At 48.4% G+C, this 8,672-nt stretch overlaps 1 protein-coding gene across 1 annotated transcript in view; it reads right to left on the bottom strand.

Annotated features, from left to right (window-relative positions):
• Window positions 1–8,380, bottom strand: part of ec (ubiquitin specific peptidase echinus) — a 73,757-nt gene extending 65,377 nt beyond the window's left edge. The window contains exon 1 of the mRNA XM_037414114.2: window positions 7,913–8,380. The gene's annotated coding sequence lies outside the window, so the exon portion shown is untranslated. The remainder of the gene's footprint in view (window positions 1–7,912) is intronic.
• Between the last annotated feature and the right edge of the window lie 292 nt (window positions 8,381–8,672).

Raw genomic sequence — 8,672 nt, forward strand, 5'->3', positions numbered from 1 at the left:
CCTTGTGCTTGTGCTTTACTTTACGTTACTTGCGGCCATAGCATGTCATTAAGTCGCAGTTAAACTTACATAAAAGAGCTATCAAAACACAGCTGATTAGTCACGGGCGCTTGCGCTCTGGGCTGCGAGTCATTATGGCTGGAACGCTCTAATGTCGGTATACCCAGCTCGAAAGTATTCAGAAACGATTAAACGCTCTCGCGCTATCTCGAGTAAGCTATAGCAAGGTCACGTACTACATTTCACACGAGGCGACACACGCCGAATCACAGCTCTTATGCGCAGATATCGCAAAGCGATCTGCGCTCAGACTCCACCTATACAACAAGCAATGCCGCGCAATTAGGCATTGGGCTCCATAAGTCGTATTCTCAAAAACGTCCTCTCACTTAGTATTTTCGTAAGAGACTATTTCAGCCACTCACGAAGCATAACATGCCGATAGTGTTCCGTGAATTCAACTCCTGTTTTTTCTGTTTTTTTTTCTTCACTGAGGGGGGTCCCGGCGACTGAACTGAGGTCGCCAAAACCATGGGCCATGATTTCATGACGATCATGCGGGCATTGCGTAATCACGGAAGCTGCAGTGTCACAGGCGGAATGTACGGGAAACTTTCGCATCAATTAGCACATTTTTCAATGAATAACAGCTACACTGTTTGGTCACAGTTTGTGTGCTTAGTCACTGTTTCTCCCGTTCTGCTATAGCGATTCGGGCAACTTCGCGACTCACGAGCGTTTCGATAGTTATAGCGCGAGAACAAAACGACGACACAGAGACAGAAGGACGTGTCTTTCGTGTCCTTCTTGTCTCTGTGTCGTCGTTTTGTTCTCGCGCTATAACTATTGTCGTCGTTTTGTTCTCGCGCTATAACTATTGTCGTCGTTTTGTTCTCGCGCTATAACTATTGTCATGCCATACCAACTAGCTCAAGCTGCCACACGAGCGTTGTCGAGAGTTGCCATGGAAGGCACGCGAGCCCGTCCACAGGCGTGGTCGTGCGGAGCCTCACTGACCGTGCGCGACCCGAGCGAGGACTTGAAGGGTCTCGGCGTCCCGTCAAGTTCAGACGCCAGCGGGGCACAGACCTCCGTTCTCGTTTCTTTCATGTGCAGTTCACGACTTACGGGGGCCCGTTGAGGACGCGCGACGTGCTGCGAGACCAAGGACGGACCTGGAATTCATTTCTCTCCGGCGTGGCTCCATTTTAAACCCGCTCCTGACAACGCCTTTCGTTCTCTCGCTCTTCTTTGCAGACGAAGCGAGCACGACGAGTAGCGAAAAAAAAAAAAATGCGGCTCCAACAATTCGTGTCACTGGGTCAGAAAATGTCTGTGCTCACGATACAAAAGACGCAACATCTAGTGCGAGCTCATTTGAACGAGAAAAAGAAAAGGGGGAGGAAGGGGGGAGAAAGAAAAATTCGAAGCTTCTTCTTTTTCCTTTTTACTTGAGAGTTACTATACGGTCGCTTTCGTGAAAATGCGCGCTCGTATCTTTTGTTCCGTCATGCCTAAGTACAAATAACTTGCAACAAAACGAGCGTTGTTTCTGGTTGCGCAATCTTAATTGATAAACGTAGCGCGGTCTAATATGATAAGGCGCGACTATATACGTACCACGTCTACTGTGTTAATGCTGCCGGCGGCGGTGTTTAAAACGCTGCTGTATTTTTTTTTTCTTTCTTTTGGCGGATAAGCTTCTACAAAGTGACAAATGGCAATTAGCGACAATTTAGGCTGCTGAATGCTGACTACAGTGCAAGGCATTTACATCTCAGAGAAAAAAAAAGGTGGAAAAAAACAGTTCTCCCATTGCTTAGCTCCAATATTTCCCGCGCATTAAATAAATGATGTCCCTCTTGGTTTCTTGGAGGAGGGACAGTATTGCGAGCCGCGAGCACCAAAGTAACGCAAGCGATAACGCAGGCAATGCCACCACTATGCGTTCGAGGGGAGCTAATTCTAGCAATAATCAACACAGCGCGAAAAAAAATCTAAATCATGAATTGAGTTTTCTGCCCCACCGCGGTGGTCTAGTGGCTATGTACTCGGCTGCTGACCGGGGAATCGCGGGATCGATTCTCGGCTGCGGCGGCTACAATTTCCATGAAGGCGAAAACGCTGTAGGCCCGTTTGATCAGATTTTGGTGCAGGTTAAAGAACCCCAGGCGGCCGAAATTCTCCGAGCCCTCCACTACAGCGTCTCCCATAATCGTATGGTGTTTTTGGGACGTTAAACCCCACATATCAATCAATTACTGCATTGCCTTAACCAAGCGGGTGGTGAGGGAAGGTCCCCGAAATATGAACATTTTACACACACACACACACACACACACACACACACACACACACACACACACACACACACACACACACACACACACACACACACACACACGTGGTTGATATAAAGGCAAGGGCCGGCCTTTATCAAAGATGCGATCAAATGTACCGATCGCATCTTTGATAAAGGCCGGTCCTGGGGAAAGCTTAGAATGAATGTTATTTACACCAGTTAGCCAGAATATTATATATATATATATATATATATATATATATATATATATATATATATATATATATATATATATATATATATATATATATATATATATATATATATATATAGGCAGGCATGGTGGTTGAGTGGCCGTAGCGTTGCATATAGTCGAGTAGATCCTCCGTGAGCGGTCACAACGTGGTTTATTTCGACGTTTCGGCCTAGAGTCTGGCCTTCATCAGGAAGACTCTAGGCCGAAACGTCGAAATAAACCACGTTGTGACCGCTCACGGAGGATATATTGGACTATATATATATATATATATATATATATATATATATATATATATATATATATATATATATATATATATATATATATATATATATAGTGTGTGTGTATGGTTTGTATGAGTGTTGTGTGTGAACGGAACATCGCCTACAAAAAAAAAAGAGCCAGAAGATTCCCCACCCCAAGAAAGTTTTGTGCCTACGACCTTGGCCTAAGCAGCGGTTCATAGCGATCTCCGCAGCAGCGCGTCGTTATCAATATCGCAATACGACTCCGCGATCACGTGGTGAGCAGTTGCTGAGGTGGACACCGCGTCGGAAACCGCGGCCGTGGGGCAAGCAAGCGTCCCCTGACAGCGCGGCGCCGTCCTCCGAAGGGCAGGTGAGCCGCGCATTTTGTCGACGACGTCGTCGCGCCTAGCTCCGACGTCACTGTTGTGTCTGCGAATGCATCGGCTCCGTTGGCAGGCGCGCGGCTCGGATAGCAGCGACGGTCCATTGTTTCGACTCGCGTTGTCATCCATACGGTGGACTGGATTACGACAGGTGCCGAGGGAGCTTCTGACGCGCCGACGATGCCAGCGGGAGCAGCGAAAGCAACCGGCGGTGTGCCGACAGAAGCTCGTCATGGAATGAGAGTAAACAATTGGGCAAGCACGAATTCCGAAGGGACACTCGAAAGAAGGTGGCGTATTGCTGCCCCGAAATTGACATTTGAGGCTGAATACCGAGTCTTGAACACAGCGTGTACAATGCTCGTTTGCCGCCAAACCGCAAGTGATGATGGTAATAATGATCGCGAATTGCATATCGGGTAGGCAGCTTTTAAGCACCCCCCCCCCCCCCCCAAAAAAAAAAAGCGCCTTGACCTATCGGTGCACTCTGAGCGAAAAGACATGTCGTCCGCAAAGTTTTGCGGAGTAGAGGATTTGATAAAAACAATAACAGCAAAATAAAAGCGCTAAAATATGGCAATAAATACTCTTAATAAATAAATAAGTGCAACTACCTGTCTTTCAATGCGAAGTTCGGGGTTTTGTGACCTGAATAGAGAGCGTGAGCGAGACAAGTAAAAGTGAGGGCAGGGCGAGGTCAGGAATATCTGCTACCCTTCGCTTGAGAAAGGGGGAGAGGCACCCGTTCTGTTAAGTTATAAAACATAGCGAACATTTTTTTGCGATGCAATGAGAGAGGCATAGGACATGCGCTTGTCCCTTGTCCCGTAAGAAGTTAGCGGTGTGTTTTGCTACTAGAATGAATCAACTATAGACCAGCAACACGTTTTGTTCAGTCCCCCATAATGTTAACCCCGCGCTGCTAAGCTCCATTGCGTGGGATATTTTGCGGGCCGCTGATGCTGCGTTTCGATGGGGGCGAAATGCAGAGAAGACCCGCGTGCATATATTCAGTTGAGCGTAAAGAAACCCCAAACAGGCGAAATTAATCCAATGTCCGCCACTACGCAAATACTCTCTGGCCTTTTCTCGCGCCTTTATTGGATCACTGGGTGCGCGTACGCTTTCAATATACCTCAGCGCCTCATAATCATAGCATGGTATTGTTACGAATCCAAGTTATTAATATTAAGTCACCAGAAATTACTGGAAATTGACGTGTTGTGTACCGCGATGTTTTGTGGTCAGCTGTATACGAGACTGGCAAAATCTGGGGCTGCATTTCGAAACGATGTATTTGATGATGAGATGTGGGGTTTAACGTGCCAAAACCACCATGAGGTTGAGAAACGCCGTAGTAGAAAGCTCCGGAAATTTCGACCATCTGGTCGAAATTTCCGTAAACCCAAATATGAGCACACGGGCTAGCATTTTCGCCTCCACCAAAAATGCAGCCACCGCAGCTGGGATTCGATCCCGCGACCGGCGGGTCAGTAGGAAACGATACATTTGATTAAAACAAAACAATTGTTGGAGTGTTGGTTTATTAAATCCAATGCCGCCGATACGGCGCTATCGCTTATCGGAAAATTACAAGAAATTATGAGTCGCTGGACCATATGGCCCCTTGTGCAGCTCCCCTCACGCTCGAATGCGAGCGAACGAATAATGAAATCGGCGCGCACACGGACGTGAGGCCGGCGGTCATTAAGGCGATGAAAATTACGCGTTGAGCCTTTTCGCAGTGACTAAGTGGACAGACAAAAAACAATTTGCGCTCGCTAAGGTGACGTAAACGACCCGAATGAATCCGTGAAATGAAATCCTCGCCAAGGTTGCGCCTCCGCTCCGCAACGCGCTTCCACGGCAGCATCTGCACTTTGCTATCGAGTGTATGCGTGTGCACAGCTCTCGTGCGTACAGGACATGAGTCACCGGCGTGTAAAGGGCCAGCCAACGACTACTCGTCCATGACGCCAGTGGAAACACAATGCAGCAGGCAACGCAGCTGCTGTCGGCAACGCGGGCCACCTGCTGCTGCTTCCGACACCGGCCAAAGCAGCAACCGGCAGGGAAATCGCTTCGTTGACGTCACTCACTCACTACACATCGGCTCAGAAGTGTCGACAACGAGGTTGTCGCCCCTTTGGACACGATAAGCAAATGACAGCATGAACTATTGCCACGTGTATTTTTGTCTATACCACCTTCCTTCATAACTCATTTATTCCGGTGCACTGCTCGAACTCCTGAAACTTCTGACCTTCCTGATCGCTAAGCCTTGCTTGCTTTCGTGTACTCGGATTATTGGCGTTTGCTCTTTAAATAACGATGTTCTCTTGTTGTGGCTTTTACCTGCCGAAGCCACCATATTATTATGAGGCAGGGGGGATAGCCAATTGGTGTCAGGCTTCCGAGCCCCCCACATTATGTACATACATTCGTGCGTGTCCAAGAATGCACGTCTGCATGTACACATAAAATGTAAATATTTCCATGGAGAGCCCCCCCCCCCCTCCTCCTCCTCCCATCTTAGAGGTGCCACAGTCGGGGATTGATGATTGATATGTGGGGTTTACCGTCCCAAAACCACCATGTGATTATGAGAGAGGCCGTAGTGGAGGACTTCAACCTGGGGTTCTTTAACGTGCACCCAAATCTGAGCACACGGGCCTACAACATGTTCGCCTCCATCGAAAATGCAGCCGCCTCAGCCGGGATTCGATCCCGCGACTCGCGGGTCAGCAGCCGAGTACCTTATAGCCACTATAGACCATCGCGGCGGGGCACAGTCGGGGACGCCTGATTAAGTTTGACCGGGGTTCCTTGTAGCATGCACCTCGATCTAGGTACACGGGTGTTTTTACATTTCGCCCCCATCGATATGTAGGCGCTGTGGTCGGGAATCGTACCAGCGTGCCCTGGAGCTCAGCAGAGCAACACTTGTAACCTTTAAACAATCACGGCGAGTCCAACGTACTTTCTTTATTCGCTTTTTAGGAAGTTGCGCTGATGCATCTTTTTAGGTGTTTAGCTGGAAGACTCCGACAACCACGTGCTGTAGCTTTCGAAGACTGTCGGCTTTCCAAAAGAGATTCATCTTTGGCACAACACGTGCCGAAGCTGTAGAATAACGCGAGAAGTAAAGGTATATCTGCTTAACATGGCAATCAAAGACCAGCATTAGCTTGAACTAGCAGACATTTTATTGTGCTGCCTAATGCATCTTCCTTAAATAAGTTCGATACTATAATAAAGAAAACGCCGACGTATTTTGCAACCCGTTCGTAAGGATAAATATGATCATATCTCAGACAACTGTAACTGTCTCAGTGGTCTAGCTTTCGTTCCCTATCTCGCTGATGACGCGCGGGAACACATCAATGCAGTCAAAGAGTTTCGTTTAAAGATACACGTCATGTCGAAGTAGCGAGAAGATATTCCCAGCAAAAGGGTACCCTGGAACGTTCATACCTTTTGAGGTGCGCTTATTATATAGGACATTCATTTTATAGGACACTCATTGCCACAATGCAGTTGATATAAAATATCCGAGGAGAGTACCCCCGAGCAATTCTTGACAGAAGCTACACCATGCACTGCGGTAACGCCAGTGTGGGAGAGAGACTGGTATGATAACAGCAACCTCGATAACAGCATTCGTTAAATTAAAGCGATTAGAAGCACAGCGCAGCGAACGTAGAAATATCGAGCGAACCGAGCAATCAGTCTTTTATTTGTTCTCAACTACCCAATTAATTTGCTTTTTCTAAGAACCGACTAATAATGAACTAAACAACGCTGATCTACAGGGGTTGAGGACTCGACACTTGTTGTTTGCGCTGACCACAATGCGTTAATTATACGAACGTTGTGGGGCTAGTCTTCGAAAACAGCTTTGACGCACTAACAGCGTGGTTTCACAAAGAACGGACCAGATATATAAAGCAAGGGGCATACAAAGCGCCGAAAAACAGCGCTGGCCACCCGTCACATGCCACCTGAGACGGAGGAGCGGCTTCCCTCCACTGCCGGGCCGAAAACCGGTTTCCGGACAGGTAGGCATCACAGCGGCAAGACGCCGCCCGCGGGCATAGGAGAAGCACCTAACCCGGGCGGCTGTACGGTTATCACCTGCCATTAGAAAGCTTGGCTTCGAACGTATGTACGTCTGCAGACAAAATGCGTTAAATATTGACAGGAACCCTGCGGCACCACACGCACAAGAGATACAGTGAACATGAAAATACATTTAAGGCAAGCAAGTGAAGAAAGCTAAAGTATACGTAGGAAGTTACATTACATCCACATTTTAAAGAGCTCGCTGTTCACATTAGAAAAACGCTAGCCGTAACTTTCGACATAGACAGGTGACCGCCGAAAAAACTCGGCCAACCTTACGCGGAAAAGGGATGAGTGGTACACAGGTGCACTAAACGCGTAAGAAGTCCAACTCAAGACGAAGTGAGGCTTCTCCGTCTTGAGTTACAGGTTCCTACCCGTTTAAGATAAGAAACTACATCCTATGGATTGGAACTCTTCAGTGAGTGGTGATTCTCATACTTTATTACTTTGGGGCACATCACATTCTGGCGAGGACAGAAGTTAGAGTTGGTGTCATCAATAATTTTACTTAGAAAAGGAAAACCTGGAAAGCAACCTGGCTCTTGATGGGCGATAGTGGTTACATCAAATTCATGCAGCAACACCAGCAGCTTACCTGAGGCTGTCGCTGAGCGAAAGTGGTGCGCTGTGCCGCAAAGGGACTCATATCCAGAGGCACCTAGGTTCATCGTGGAAACTTCAGGATACAGCGAGTCAACAGCACAACTGACAAGCAGAAAACGCGCCGTCCTAGTCCCTCCACGAGCAGTTCCCGTAGAAGCTCAGCCGGGCAGGTGCAGCAGTTTCGATCAGGTTGCTTAGGAGGTGGCAACACCGCACGGAAAATCCTCGAGAACACAGATCAACGAAGAAAGAGCGGCAGAAGCTCGGTCCCACTTGCTCGAAAACAATCCTCGCGCTCTTTAAAAAGAACGCGCAGAACGCACAAACGTTCGGTGAGGCGCAGCGCTGTCGGAGAAGAGCACGCGACACGCACCGAGATAGAAGCCGTGCGCTCGTAGGCGCGCTACGCACACTAGCTGGGACCACTCGCGAGGAAGCCGCACAGCCTCGCGCAAGTACGTAACGTTGCCGCGTTTTTTGCCCTCTCCAATGTTTCCCTTTCCGCAAAATTTCCAGGAGGACCCGGCGTGTCGGCTCGCAGACTTGGCCGTAGCGAATCGCCTTCTTTCTCTCACGTGGTTTGTGACGTCGAAATGGCGGGAGAAACAGGCAGCGCCCCTGCGCGTGACGCTTTGGAAGTACACAACAGCGCGGCTTCCTTCGAATCTCGGCTCGGCGCATGGCTTCCTCGTGTACGGCGGGACCTGTCGTGCAGGTGTTATTTTTTATTTCCTCCTCCCCAGGTGGGCTTC

This window comes from Rhipicephalus microplus, chromosome X, assembly GCF_043290135.1.
Source record: "Rhipicephalus microplus isolate Deutch F79 chromosome X, USDA_Rmic, whole genome shotgun sequence".
Classification (NCBI taxonomy): domain Eukaryota; kingdom Metazoa; phylum Arthropoda; class Arachnida; order Ixodida; family Ixodidae; genus Rhipicephalus; species Rhipicephalus microplus.